At 29.9% G+C, this 16765-nt stretch overlaps 1 pseudogene; it reads right to left on the bottom strand.

Moving 5' to 3' along the window:
- Positions 1 to 10321: 10321 nt before the first annotated feature.
- LOC114390023 lies at positions 10322 to 13369 on the bottom strand (annotated as a pseudogene).
- Between the last annotated feature and the right edge of the window lie 3396 nt (positions 13370 to 16765).

Here is a 16765-nt window from a genome sequence, read left to right as displayed (position 1 = left end):
TTTCATGATATCCCAACCCATAATTAATATTAAATTATTAAAATTTTAATATCCAAACTAAAAATAATGTAAAAGAAAATTGTCTTCTAAACAAACCATGGCTGACTCCATCAAATCCATCTCAAGGTTTTTCATTTTTTCATTTTGAACCTTTGGACACTCCACAAAGTCCAGCTATATTATTGTCTTTTAAAGGACAAAATATCCTAATTAAAAAACAAGAATTTGATCAAATGGAATAAAATGACATATTTTTTTTAAAAATATCTCAATTAAAAAATAAAAAGACTAAAATTACAAGATTTTAAAAAAATAAGAGATAAAATATTTAAATTAAAAAATAAAAAAATAAAATAACATATTAAAAAAAAAGACAACAATTATATTTTAAGCCTATTTTTTTCTTCACTTTCATTATTTTTTTGCCTTTTTTTATTATTGTGCCAAATACTAAAATATTTTTTTAACATTGTAATTCACTTCTTTTTTTAAGCTGGCTTTTTAAAATTATCAACTTAATTATCCAATTCTCCCGAATTAATTCTTAGAATACGAAAAATTATGCATTTATTGTATCTATCTCCTTTTTTAAAATTCCTATGTACACTAAATTCATAAAAGAAATCAAAATTAATAACAGAGAAATATGATTTATTTTTGTGCTGAATACTAAAATAAGAAACATTCTTTTTGGTACAGTTTTTTTTACAAAAATAAATAAGAATCATTTTATTTTAATTTACCCTATAGAACTGCTTAAATGAAAATTTTGTGTCATTAAACTTCATATTTTAACTATTATTTAATCAATCCTTTAGTTAAACTTTTGTTACGTAAACAATAAAAGTTCAATTTTTTAAAAAAAAAAATCAAGTCTTCTATTTCATGATATCCCAAGCCATAGTTAATATTAAATTATTAAATTTTCAATATTCTAACTAAAAATAATGTAAAAGAAAATTGTCTTCTAAATTAAACATATATAGCCCACACCATAAGTCCATCTCGAGGTTTTCCATTTGTTCATCTTGAACCCTTTGGACAATCCACAAAGTCCATCCATGTTATGGTCTGACTTCTTCACCTTTAACCGTAGGTCACTGCACTATCTTCCTATCAAGTTCCTTGTCATTCACAATAAATGTTGCAAGTTACGTCAAGCAAGAAAAAAAATATATAATTGATGAATAAATCAATTATAGAAAAATGGTGTACTTTAAAGACTATTTCAGTTCAAAAATCTATATAAAAAAAAAAGATTCTCTTGTTACAATCTAGCTATTTAATTTTGATCAATTTTTCAATTCACAAAATAATATTCTCTTATATATGAAAAAAGACTAAATTTAATTGTCATCAATTGGAAAGATTGTCGTGTCATGTATTTCTAATTGTATTCAAACCTGAATATTATTTTCTTTATCATATAAAAATTAATTAGTTATATAAAAAGAAGTGTGAAAAAGAATATTAACTTTTTTTCTCAAAAAAACCAGTATCGTATTTTGTATTTTTTACAAGATATCAATGTAAATAAGAGGAGAAATATAATTTTAATTTCCATTTTACTTTTTAAATAATTGCAAGTGCCAAATTTAAACAATCATAAAAATACTCATGTTCAATTTAATATTCTAAAAAAAAACAAATTCATACGATAACTTAAACAATTTACAAAGAAATATAATTTATTCTTGTGCCAAATACTAAAATAATGAACATTTTTTATTTTAGTTTACCATATATAATTTCTTAAATCAATGAAAAATTTATCTTACGAAAATATTAATAATTCTTTCAATATTTGAGTAGCTTACATCAAATCCTTTTGTTATACCTGTGTTAAGTAAATAAGAAAAAGTCTTGCATTATAAAATTCAAATATTCTATTACTTGCAATTTGAACCCATAATTAATTTTAAACTATCAATTTTTTATCATTCAAAATAAAAGAAATGAAAAACAAAATTTTCTCCTAGACAAACCGCTGGCCACTCCACCAAATCCATATCAAGGTCCCCACTTTTCCAACTTGAACCATAGACTACTCCATGAAGTCCATGTCAAGGCTCTCCATTTTTTCATCTTGAACCTTAGGACACTTCACATAGTCCATGTCAAGTATTACATAGTTCATAGGTAAAGTGAATATGATTCATGAGGTGTGACAACATGCTATTTTGATATTATAACATTATAATTGAGATCGAGTGTATGTGATAAACTGAGTATGCACGTGATTGAGATGTTGTGTGCATTTGAGTTGTAAACTATAGATTGTACAATCACACGACTATAAGACCATTTAAGAGCAATGAGTTAATGTTAAGAGTCTTTAAGGGTGATGAGTTAATGTTAAGACCCTTTAAGGGCGACGAGATTTTTTACTGACATGGTACTACATTGCATATAAGATTGAGTCTTAGTATATCTGCTGCATAACGCTTGTGTATTGTTCTATATTGATTGATTTGATGATATTGTGTTTTGACTATTGAGTATGCAAATATTGTGAAAACGAATGAGACGTGTGGTGAAATAATATGAGTTATGTTCAAGTAAATTGTATTTTGTTATATAATATTTATACCTATATGTTGTTTTATTTTTCTCTATTAGTTAGGAATGTGATAACTCACTTCTTGTGTGTTGTTTGTGTTTGGATCCTGTGATAATCTTGAACCTTATATACGGGGGAGCAGATGGCTAGGTGAAGTGATTTAAGAAACCTTGTGCTGAAGGACGTCGGGACACAATGCTCTGATAGGATGTGACTGTGGGACATAAGTTTTATATTAATTGCATGATGTTAGTCTACTTTATTATATCTCACTGATTTAACAAAAATATTTTTGTAAATTTTGACGGCCTTATTTTGAGCCGAATATGTTTTAATAAGTTTTAATTAATGATAGTGAAGTGAATGTGAACCTTTTACCTGTGTGAATTTGGTTACCGATATTTTTATATATTTTATTTATTTATATATATGTCGGGGTAAAGGGTGTCACACTTACAACTTTGAATTCATAAATTTTTTTAAAAAATAATAACTTTAAAGTTGTAGATAAAAAAATGGCATTAAAGTCATAAATAATTTTATGATTTCCGTTAAAAAAGAAAAAAATAATAAATCATAATCGATATCACGACTTCTAACTCAGTAACAACTAATACAACTTATCCTCTTTTGAAAAATAATTTAAGAAAATACTTCCATATGGTAAGAAATGGAAAAGATTTGCCCCTGAACGGTAACAAACCGTCAAATTTCCTGAAAGTGTTGTGAGTCCATGGGAAGTACAAGGAGCTAGAATTTCTAAAATATCATTAATCTGTTTGTTGAGTTTGAGATATGAGAAATCAATCTCCCTTAAGTTACATAGATTACCCAAAGAAGTTCGAATGGTTGCTTCAGGTTGATTGATTGATAAATCAAGTTCAACAAGAGAAAATTTTCCTAGAACATAAGAAATAGTCCTATGCAAGTTGCTGTACCTTAGGTCCAGATACTTGAGATGACGAAGACCGTATAACCAATCAGGTATAGAATATTAGAATGAACTTTTGGACAAGTTAAGATTTTGAAAAAGTGAGGTTTCGAATACCACCAGGGAATCGGACCTTGGATTTCATTACCCAACAACAAGTGAATATTTGAAATCTCATTTCAAGAGAGATTCAAGCATGCAACGCATAAATAATGGAGGAATTCATGATCATGCAACACATATATGAAACAAGTTAATTGTATAAGTGCTTCTTGCTTCTGCATATTAAACTTACTTCTTTTTATTATTTATACTGCCGCAAGTGCCTTTCTTCAATAGAACTGCTTAAAATGAAAATTTGGTGTCATTAAAATTCAAATTTTAACTATTATAATCAATCCTTTCATTAAATTTTTGTTATGTAAACAATAAAAGTTCAACATTTAAAAAAAAAAAATCAAGTGTACTAGTTCATGATATCCCAACCCATAGCCCACTCCATCAAGTCCATCTCAAGGTGCTCCGTTTTTTCACCTTGAACCTTTGGACAATCCACAAAGTCCAGCCATATTAAGGGCTGACTTCTTCAACTTGAACCACATGTCACTGCATTATGTTGGAATAGTTACTCAAAGATTATTTTTCCCAAGGTCCAAGGATATCAATTGGTTATTCTACGTCTAACTGGTAGGAAATATTCCTGTAGGTTTGTTGTTAGGAATTTGTTAAGACTACAGCTCAGCAAGGAAACTTCAACTTCCCCAATGTTCATTTTCCTTCAAAAACAACTAACTTATAAAATTGACAAAAATATTTTATAAATTTACTACTTACATGTGCATAAAATGAGATAAGTAATTGATTGCAATAAACAAAAGATTACAAACATGTTAACAAATATTAAAAATACATAACGGAAATATTATATGCAAATTATTAGGAATTTAGACCTACTCCACAAACCCAGATTCCACCTTCCCTTCCTAATCACTATTAGTCTATGCAAAGTACTAAATAAATATTTTTCTGTCCTGGCTTGCCATTTGACTGATATGCTTTTATTTTCTACCTTAGTGTTGGATCACATGCTTGTTTTCTGCCATATTGTTAAATCATTATTTGCAATTTTGTTTTGTTGATTTAACATGCTCAACATTTATTTCTTATTCAAACTCCTGCTCTTGCTATGCTACTTGCTTTTGTATTTTACACACACAAACGACACCAATTGATTATGTCGTTATTTGATACTATTTTCTCAAATAATGCTCTGCAAATGGCACAACATTGTTTCTGCATCACCAAAGAATGTATTTCTTAATATCAATGCAAGATTTTTGTTCCCCTGCTTCACTCTAATAGTTTCTTATAATTAAAAACTTTCATCTTACGTGAAAGTCAATTAAAAACAACATATATAACAAACAGAGCACTCACAGTGTAACAATCTATAATCTAATGTAAGAGAGCATAAGGGAATACGTTAATCTTGGACCGAAAAAAAAAAGGAATAAGGGAATACGTTAATCTTGGACCGAAAAAAAAAAGGAATAAGTTAATAATAAAATGAAATAAAAAACTAAACAATTTAAAAAAAATCTTCACCTTAAGAATTTTAAGTAAACGTTCAAAAGAATATATAAGAAAAGTTTGTGTTTTTCACTCCCCACAATATATATAACATCCTATAGTTTCTTTCAAGAGAGCATCAGAAAGAAAGGGAAATAAAAGAAATATTTACTAAATTATTTAAGCAAGAAATAGGAATATAACTTTCAGCACTTTATTAGAATAGATAATAAGTTTAAAATCGTAGAGAAAAAAAATACTTTCAAACACATACCGAAAAAGACAAAACATACAAAGTAAAAATTAAAAATAGCATCATCCTAGGGTCCTCCAAGAAAGTGTCAATTTGTTAACATTAGCAAGCACTTGCAACAAACTTTTAAAGAATGGAGAACATGGCGAAACACTGACATTAATATCTACTTCAAGAGATGAAAGATTACACGTGGAGGGAAGTTGGTGACCATGATGAACATTGTTGATAGTGAGAAAACCAAGACTCGGAGTTGAAAACACAATTTTGTAACCATCAATAGGGTAAGCAAGATCCGGGTTAGAATTATTAATCCAAAGGACTTTAACACAGCATATTTTCAGGAAGGGGAAAAGCGAAGAGATGTCATAGTTGGACAGAAAAAATAGAAGAGGGAAACACCAAATGGAATCTATGGTTCACAAAAAGAAAGATTTTCAATTGCTGGATGTTGTGAGACACGCCATATTTCAGGATATATATCATCTAGTTGTTCGAGGTCGGTGCGGAGAATGATCTCAAGATTAAGTAGAGGAATGGAATTAACCATCTCGACCAGACAAAACCTCGAACACAAACTTGTGGCAATTGAAAATACTTGACTCCCAAGAATCAAAACTGAGAGAGTAGTTAAACGTTTCCAAAAATCCTTCCAACTTTTAGACAAAGCACAAAGCCGAACAACATCTTTTGTGTTCATAAATTCCAATATTATTCTGAGGAAAACGTGAATAGGTAACTCACTGATCCTGTCCCTATCATCTTTTGTATTTCTTATAATTTTCCTGTGTCCTCACCACCAATTCCCCCTATGTTTCTTTTCCTTTTCCTGGTGCCTGTCCACAAAAACGTTAGACGTACAAATGCTTCAATTTTTTATTTTAGATAATACTGATATCAATAACTTCACATGCAATTTTTTGTTCCAAAAAAGTAGAGATAGTTGTCCAAAAAGAAGAATAAAAGTTAATTGTTGTTAGCAATAACAACAAGAATTCTGAAGGATATGAGAGAAACACATATACAACCCCAACCCATTTGTAACCCAACAAGAAATGACTTTTATGTTTATTCTATCATTTTGTGTTGTCCATAAAATATGAATCATGTACAGCATTAATAATGTAATATCATGGGTGAAAAACCAAAACAAAAATCGTTTCCAATATCCCGTTTTCAATATATAGCAGTATCAGAAAATGAAAAGCTAGAAACACTTTGCACTGTAACGAATCGCATAATTAAAGGAAGGGAAAGATGAATACCATCGTGGCTTGTGAGTTATGAGGATGACCAAGTAAAGGGAAAGGCTTATAAATAAGATGAATTGGATGAATTTCATTCAACGGATATATAATCGATGATTAATCTCTTAGTTTATTTTTTACCTTTTATAATATCTTTTTAAAGAATAGGTTGAATAGTTTATTATTTATTTATTTGAATATGTGTGTTCACGAATAAAAAGTAAACTAAAAGATAAATTAATCTAAAAATAAATAAACTAAACGATAGATTATTCTAAAAGATAAATTAATCTTATGGAAAGGATAAAAGATAAACCTGCATCATTTTTTCTTATGAACTGTTGACAGAAATATATAGTATTCTCAATAGATGCTAAATTGATTAACTGATTGTTTAACAGAATGGTATTCTAATTAAAAGATAAACAAAATAATTACTATCCGACTTTTTAATAGATCATAAATGATTAACGGATTGCTTTTAATAATCCATCCACTGTAATCTAAATAAAAAAAATTATTTAATCTATCTATTTGACAAGCCTAAAGAATAGGAAGAAAAAGTTTACGTGACCAGAATACACACGTAAACATTGAAAAATCCTCAAAAAATAATGGTCTTTGAACAAAAAATAGGTTGGGGAGTGGATTAGGAAAGGTCTTGACACCCTAAAGTGTCCATTAAAAAAATGGAACCTATATTTAAATGCACAAAATCTTTATAATTTTATATATATTTATTTTACACCAAAACATTCTTTTCATTTATTTTAAAAAGAGCACATTTGATTTTTTTAAAGAATTTTTTTTAAAATTTTTTATCAAAATAAAAAATGTAGCCCAAGGATTTAAGCTAGCAAAATGATTATTCATTAGACCCTCACAATCCAATAATATTGAAGATAGAATTTTTATTTGTTAATGTTATTGATTGATACTTGAATCAATTTTTTATAAATAAAAACTATGAACTTTTAAGATAACAAATTAATGATTATTCAATTAAATTTTATGATTAAGCAACATCAAAAAGTAGGAGTGCTACTCTTTTAATGTCACAAAAAATTGAATGAGTTAAAATTAAATTATTTTTATTTAAAAACAAGCAATATAAATTAAGAAAGAACATAAACTCAGAATTTTTATACTACAAGGAAAATAATTCATCACTTTCTAACAACAGAAAAATGGAATAAAACAAATACATGCCCCTTCACTGAATTTTCCTTCTTTATTCGTCCCCCTCTTTGAGGGTAACGAGTTTCTTTTATAATCCAAGAACAACTTGGTATCTAAGTAACCAAATGATTCTATTAATTATACCATGACTTTCTTGTTTTAGGCTTGTAACTTCATGACTTTATCTTTTAGCAACCGCTTTATTTTTTCTTAGTTGAATGACCCTTGAGTTTTTTTATGATCAAGTCCTCTTGTACGCCCACATCTTCTACAATTTTTTTTTTCTAATTCCTGTGGACTTTTTAAATTCCTTTTACATTCCAGTGGATCAATGTTTTCTTTCCAATTCATCTTATCATAATTTCAATTTCGGCATAACAACTTATGAAATGACAACAACTTTCACACACACGGCAGATTTCGTCCTTTCACCTCCTAATTTTGAAATTCCAAAGGACAGAACACAGGAGATCGAAAAAGTTTATGAGATTTTAAGTTTTTTAAAGATCACTTTCGGAAGGAGCATTCAACATTTCAACGCGTACGGTTGAGTCATCTTTGTATTTGACACCAGATGCATGTGAGCGCAGATTTGTGGACAATAATTCTCAACGTTGAACTTTTGTACTTTGCTTCCCAACTCTGTCAGTTGTCACTACACCAACTATGTCATGCCAGCAACCTTTGATGCATACACTATCTATCTATTTATAATATATAAATATTAAGCTACAAGACAATATGCTGCGTGGCTGCCATGTCAAGTATATATTGCCACACCACACTATTTGCTTATGTGTCATCACCTCCTCAATTATGCTCTACAATTATCCCTCACCAACTCTTTCTATACTACCTAAATGATTGTTCTTTGACCGTTTAAAAAGTGTGTTAAGAATATTCCATTTTAAGTTAACTCATTTATTGGATAATTACTCATAATTAAAAGGCATTAGTAACATTCCATCTAATACGTTTTAAAAGAATATCTGTTAGTATTTAGAGTTAGTCAGTTCGTTAGTTTGTTAATTGTTGATACCTGTTTGTTGAGCTTAGGTAGAGAAGAAGTATGGCAGATTGCTTATAAATAAGAGGAGAGATGGAGTGAAAGGATTATCTTGTCAATTGTGAGAGAATTATGGCTTATGGCTTATGGCTTGGGAGGTGCAGTTCCTCAAAAAACTTCCATATATGAGTGTTTTATTCTGTAAATTGGATAAGATTAAATATACAGAGAAATTGACAACCTCTTTCAGATAGTACTATTAAATAAGATAGATTTTTTTTTTTATACGGCACATTGATTAAGAACCTAAAATTTGTGTTACGACCTATGATCCTAGGTTCTGATCAAACCCCAACAGTACTTAAGGTGTAGTTTGACTACTCAGCAAACATTTGTATTGCAGTTTCCGAAATAAGAAATTAATTATGAAAAAATAGAATAAGTTTCAGAGGTATTTTTGTGAAAGAATTTGTAAGTTAAGACAAACATTTACCAAGTTAGGATACATCTATGTTAACAATGCAACAAATGTTTAAACAATGACAAGTTGCCAAGTCTTTGACAGCAAGCAAATTAAATGCAGAAAAGAGAATAACGTGGGTATGAACTAAAATGAAGACGAGAAAACTTCTGAAATTCTATTATCAATGTCCTTAAGCTTACAAACAAGCTGAAGAATTTATTATTTAAATTGTCGTACCTCAATTGTTGAACTAAAAAATAGGTTCAAAAAAAAAATTGACATTGCAGAATATATATATATATATATATATATTTGATTACTAGCTAGCTCAAAATGTGATCCAAGACATGCTGACTAGTAGAAGTAAACATTTATTTTGTGGTCATGTGGTTTGCTTACTTTGATCATAAAATTTTGTTTGCTTCTAAGGCTCTAAGGGCGTACTTTCTGAATCATGTTCAATAGAAACTCTAGAAAAGTCTCAATTGTGCTCCAAAGGCAGCCAATACTAGGAATGTGTTATAAGCCCAAATAATTGGATAGAAATGGATGTAATACTCAACAACAAATGAATATTTGAAATCTGATTTCAAGCGAATATAATACATCAATTTGTTTAAACTTATTTATTGAAATAAATGGTTAATTATTTTAATAAAATAAGTAACTTTTTTTTGGTATGTTTGTCTAAATTATTTTTACTTTTTTTAAGAAACGAATCTTATCTATTTCTTAAAAAAACACTTATATAAAAAACATTTATTTTAAAGTTACTTTTCTTAAAGTTTCAAAAAACTCATTCAATATTAACTTAAGCAACTTACCTAACATGTGATTTCAAAACTTGGTTTTAACCAAGAGTACTTACTAACTATTTGAATTTTAATCTACCGGATTTAGCAAATGTTTTTATCATAGAATTACATCTAGTTGATCTAAATTACAAAATTAACAAGAATTCATCTGCGATATTATGCTCAATATGAAAATCTTTACGTCCCAAAACAGAATTTACATAAGGCTCTAAAATCTGAAAAAAGAAGATAGCAATGACTACAAATTGATCACAACCTGCCAATACAATGATACAACATCGGTGTATTCTAAGCAACACTAAACTCTGATACTACATGAGTAAAAAGATTGAAGTTTGAACCACACATGATCAAGCAGATGAAAATAGGCATACCGCCATGATCTACAAATCAGCAAAGGAGCAATCACCATCCAGAATCCCACAACAAATCCAATTGTTGCACCGACAAAAAACCAATTGACTTCATGCTCATCACTTCCTTCATAACTGTGAGTTTTCCCATTGGAGCTGCAATTTATGGGCAGTGGTGGACCACATAGATTGTTGCCAATAAAGTTGAAGGCTTCAAAGGTTTGCAATTGAGTTCCTGTTGGAATTTTTCCTTTCAAATGATTATAAGACAAGTCCAGCATGCTTAGAAAGCTCAAATGTGAAATGGTTGGAGGGATTTCACCAGAAAGTTGATTCCTCGAAAAATCAATACACTGTAACGATCCCATATTACCAATACCTTCTGGAATAGGACCAATCAATTGGTTGTGGGACAAGTTTAAAAAATTCAATCCACTTAGATCTGTGATTTCTCTTGGTATTTCCCCTAATAACCTGTTACTTGACAGATCAATGTTTGTTACCAAACCCAGAAAGTTTTTGTACTCATCTCCTCTTCCTTTCAGCCATAGTAGCACACTAATTAACTATACTATATCTGGAAGTATAACTTGAACTAAAAGGTGCTAGAGAATAGATACGAGGACCTGTACTTTGGTTCTTTAGTGTCATGGCACTCAAGTTACTGAAACAGCTCAGAATATTGCCAGACAAATTGTTTTGTGCAAGGTCTAAAACCTGAAGAAGACTCATCTGACATATTTCATTTGGAATGTGGCCGGCAAAACTGTTTGATCGAAGCCGGAGGATTTTCACATTTAAGAGCTTTTCTCCAACCCATGATGGAATAGTTCCTGAAAGATAATTTTCCCCAAGGTCCAAGGATATCCATTGGTTATTCTTCTTCAAACTGCTTGGATATATTCCTGAGAGTGTGTTGTTACTAATTTGTAAAGCCTGCAGCTCTGCCAAGGAACCCATGGATTGGGGTAAGTTCCCAACAAAATGGTTGCTTTGTAAATTTACATCCACAAGAAATGTCCAATTCATCCAGCAATCAGGTATCTCTCCTGACAAATTATTCGATGCAAGATTCAGAAATTCTAATCGCATTGGCTTGTCCTGATTGTTGCATAAAAAGTCATGCATGGATTCAGAGAATGAATTGCTTGAAAGATCTAACCGACACACATCACTTGAAAGATAGGGTAATTTACCACACAAGTGATTTGAGCTTAGATCAGTATTGTCGATAGATATTGGATTCTTTAATGTAGTCCCAATCTCACCATGGATATGATTATGAGAGAGGTTTAAATACAAATCCTGAGAAAGTGCTTCCCACATCTGTGTGGGAATAGAATCAATAATCCCTGTGTTAGACATGTCTAAATATAGAAGTTTGTTTTGTGACAGAATCCACGATGGAAAACTGGGACCTAACTTCCATGATCTCACATCCAAATAGGAAAGCTGAAAATTAGGAAGCCAATTGGGACCCACTTTTAAAGTGAAATTGTTTCCTGATGCATCAATTCCCCTCAAGCTTGTAAGATTTGCAAGATCATCTTCGTTGACAACTCCTTGAAAATTATTGCCATCAATAAGAAGAAATGACAATTTAGTGATCCAAGACTTTGAAATGGATTTCCACTGAATTTGTTAGTGGACAAATCAAGATATCTTAATGATGAAAGTTTTCCAAATGATCTAGGAAGAGCACCACCAATTGAGTTGTCGTAAAAATGTAGCATGTCAATATTTTTAAATGCCCCAATATGATCTGTCAGATTGCCTGAAAGTCATGAACTCTCAACTGCAAGATTTGTGAGTCCATGGGAAATACAAGGAGCTAGAATTTCTAAAAGTTCATTAACCTGTTGGTTAAGTTTGAGATTTGAGAAATTAATGTCCCTTAAGTTGCATAGATTACCCAAAGAAGTTGGAATGGTTCCTTGAAGTTGATTATATGACAAATCAAGTCTAACAAGAGAAGTCAAATTTCCCAGGGCATCAGAAATAGTCCCATGCAAGTTGCTGGCCATTAGGTTCAGGAACTTGAGATGATGAAGACCGTATAAGCAATCGGGTATAGAAGATGAGAATGAATTTTTAAACAAGTCAAGATTTTGAAGAAGTGTGAGGTTTCGAATACCACCAAGAATCGGACCTGGGAATTCATTACCCCTAAATTGAAGAGAAACAAGTTTCTTCAATTTGAATATCCACTTGGGGACAAAAGAAATGGCAGGGGAATAAATAGTAGCGGAAAGATGGAGAGTTTGCAGAGATGAGAAGTTGAGCAAGGATGGTTCATTATAGTGAGGGAGCGTACAGTATGACAAATATAGGTGGGTCAAAGAAGGAAGAGATTGGAGAGTGTGTAGCCAATGAAATGCTTTGGATAGGTTTGCATTTCTCAAATGAAGATATTCAAGCTTCCACATACTTGATACCCATTCTAAATTTTCAGCAAACAGAGGCTCCAAAAAATCACTTCCAAGGTCAAGATAGACCAAATTGGAGAGATTCCCAATCTGAAATGGAATCTTCCAGATGAATCCAGTATACGAGAGGTCGAGGTGAGTCAAGGAAGTCATTGTCCCAAGGAAAGAAGGAATTGCCATACCTTCAAAATCATTGGCGCTCAAGTCCAAGTAATTCAAATGCTTTAAATCAGCCAAACAAGGACTTATCTCTCCACCAAACTGGAATCCCCTATAACCTTCCCAATCGTAGCCATCATAGTAACGATAGAAAGCAGTAGAAGGTGAAGAGTTGAGGTGAAGCTGAAGAACATGGGAAGTGACGTTGTGGCAGAGGACTCCATACCAGTGGCAACAGTTGGTATGATTATGATTCCAAGACCAAAGCCTATTTGAAGGATCATTCAGATTATTCTTAAACTTCAAAAGTGTCTCACGCTCACTTGGGATGCACACACTCTCTCTGCATGGTAACCTAAACAACCAAAGCTGGACAAAGACAAGAATATAAATAATGGAGGAATTCATGATGTGTCATGCAACACAAGAATATATACAAAACAAGTCTACTTCTTGCTTCTGCATATAAATCATCAAACTTCTATTATTTATACTGCTAACCTGCCTGTTTTTTTTTTCTTCACTTTCATTATTTTTTACCTTTTTTATTATTGTGTCAAATACTAAAATATTTTTTTTTAAAATATGATTTATTCTTGTGCTGAATACTAAAATAAGAAACATTCTTTTTGGTATAGTTTTTTTTTCAAAAATAAATAAGAATTATTTTATTTTAATTTACCCTATAGAACTGATTAAATGAAAATTTGGTATCATTAAACTTCAAACTTTTGTTACGTACAAAAGTCCAACATTTTTTTTTTAAAAAAAATTAAGTCTTCTATTTCATCATATCCCAACCAATAATTAATATTAAATTATCAAATTTTCAATATTCAAACTAAAAATAATGTAAAAGAAAATTGTCTTCTAAACCATAGCCCACACCATCAAGTCCATCTCAAGGTTTTCCATTTGTTCATCTTGAACTTTTGAACACTCCACAAAGTCCAGCCATGTTATGGTCTGACTTCTTCAACTTTAATCATAGGTCACTGCATTACCTTCCTATCAAGTTCCCTCTCATTGACAACAAATGTTGCGAGTTAAGTCAAGCAAGAAAAATAAAAATATAATTGATGAATAAATCAATTATAGGAAAAGGGTGTATTTTAAAGACTATTTCGGTTAAAAAATCTATAAAAAAAGGATTATTTCATTCCAAGCTACCTATTTAATTTTGATCAATTTTTCAATTCACAAAATAATATTCTCTTATATATGAGAAAAAGATTAGATTTAATTGTCATCAATTGGAAAGGTTGTTGTATTATATATTTCTAATTGTATTCGAACCTGAATATTATTTTTTTTATCATATAAAAATTAATTAGTTATATAAAAAAAGTGTGAAAAAGAATATTAACTTTTTTTCTCAAAAAAATCAGTATCATATTTTGTATTTTTTACAATTTATCAACTTAAATAAGAGAAGAAACATAATTTTTATTTCCATTTTACTTTTTAAATAATTGCAAGTGCCAAATTTAAACAATCATAAAATACTCACGTTCAATATAATATTCTCAAAAATAAATTCATACGATAACTTAAACAATCTACAAAGAAATATAATTTATTCTTGTGCCAAATACTAAAATAGGAAACTTTTTTCTTTTAGTTTACCGTATAGAATTGCTTAAATCAAATGAAAGTTTTATTTTAAGAAAATATTAAGAATTTTTTTAAAACTTTGAGTAGTTTACATCAAAGGTAATTAAATTTAACTTAATTAGTCTTCAAATTTTAACTATTATTTAAATCAGTTTTTTGGTTACAAATAAAGTATAATAAATGATATGATGGTTAGAAATAGATAAATAAATTGACGTTGACTGAATTATATGAATTGTTGTAAGAGTGTCATATTTCTATCATATATAATTTTATCAACTTACATTCTAAAAAAAAATTATTTACTATGCTCTGAAAATAAGTTGGAAAAAAATATCTAATCAGTTCGTACTTTATTCATTTTTCATAATCAAGTGAAAAAAAATTAATAATATTGGATGCCACCATAGTGTGCAACTACAGACCTTCAGTTTGCAAGACTGAAGTCTCTACGTACCATTGAGCTACAGGGGCAATTAAGGACGTTTTGAATCAAAAATTGATTTTTCTATTGGTTCTTCCTTTCCTCCCTTATACTCTCCTCTTTTCATAAAAAAAGGTTAGAGTCAATAATTTTCATCTTTATGTACGGAACAGAATGTTGGACGGTCAAGAGCCAACATGAGAATAAAGTAGGTGTAGCGGAGATGAGGATGTTGCGGTGGATGTGTGGTAAGACTCGACAGGATAAAATTAGAAACGAAGCTATTAGAGAGAGGGTTGGAGTAGCGCCGATTGTAGAGAAGATGGTGGAAAATAGACTTAGGTGGTTTGGGCATGTAGAGAGAAGACCGGTAGACTCTGTAGTGAGGAGAGTAGACCAGATGGAGAGTAGGCAAACAATTCGAGGCAGAGGAAGACCCAAAAAGACTATAAGAGAGGTGATCAACAAGGATCTCAAACTTAATGATTTGGATAGAAGTATGGTATTTGATAGAACATTATGACGAAAGTTGATCCATGTAGCCAACCCCACCTAGTGGGATAAGGCGTTGTTGTTGTTGTTGTTTACAATAATATTTTGTTTTATGTTTTTAATACTAACCTAGAGTCTACAGATCAAAGTTGCTGAAAATTATATTCATTCTCATTCTTGTCGCTGTTAGTCTAGTGTGAAAACGGACAAATTCAGTTTCCTGTTATATATGGCACTGTATATAAAAAGGAAATAAAAAAAATTAGAATTTGATTATGGCTAATTTCACCCGGCCATTATATTTATTACAAGAAAACCTTCAGATAAAAATTATTTTTGTTGTACTTTTAGCTTGGTCGTAAACATTAACATTACATCACGCACACACACATAAAAGGCAAATCAAATTATTTTATATCCCTAAATTTTATGAGGAAGGATGCTATAAATATTAACAATACATCGCACACACACAAAGACATCTAAAACTAGATCACTAAGTTTTATGATGTGTTACGGTTTGCTTTAAAATATGGTACAAGGTTTATCAGAGACCGGCTTATAAGTAAAAATTAAATTTGTCATAAAGGGAGTAAAATGGAAAATAATTAATTTCTTAATTAGAATTAAATTAGAATAACCTGTGCAGATCTTATAATTTTTGTTCACTAATTCGCCCACCACATAATGTTTTAATTTTTCCAACTTTGTATAATCTAAAAAGTATAAAAATGAAGATTACGACTTTCAGCCTCCAGTTCATTATAATGGAAGAAGTGAGTAAATGTTGATGCGATATCGGTAGCTTTCATGGGCAGTGACCATGTCAAAGAATGCTTGGGCCATGACCATTCAAAAATACCCTTAATTGATCTTTAGCTCAACATTTTGTATAATACGTTAATTAATTTTTTAAAATTATGATTACTATCAATTATTTAATTCTTAAAACTGTTAAACAAAATATTTGTTGATATTTTATAAGGTTAAAATATATTTTTAATCTTATAAATATTAAAATATTGAAAAGTTATCTAGATAAAATTTTAAGATATTTTTCGTTCTCATAAAATTAAAATATATTATTTTTTTTCTTGAAGTAAGATTTAAACATTCCAAATTATTTATTACATATTTAGTTATATGTATAACTGATTTAAAAATAATATATTTACATTCATTATATATATGTATAATCAATATAAAAATTCATAATTTTAATTTATGTGAATCTACATTCAGACCAAATAATAATAATGCATTATAATTTTGTA

This window comes from Glycine soja, chromosome 16 (assembly GCF_004193775.1).
Source record: "Glycine soja cultivar W05 chromosome 16, ASM419377v2, whole genome shotgun sequence".
NCBI lineage: Eukaryota > Viridiplantae > Streptophyta > Magnoliopsida > Fabales > Fabaceae > Glycine > Glycine soja.
This window is presented reverse-complemented; position numbering and strand designations above follow the sequence as displayed.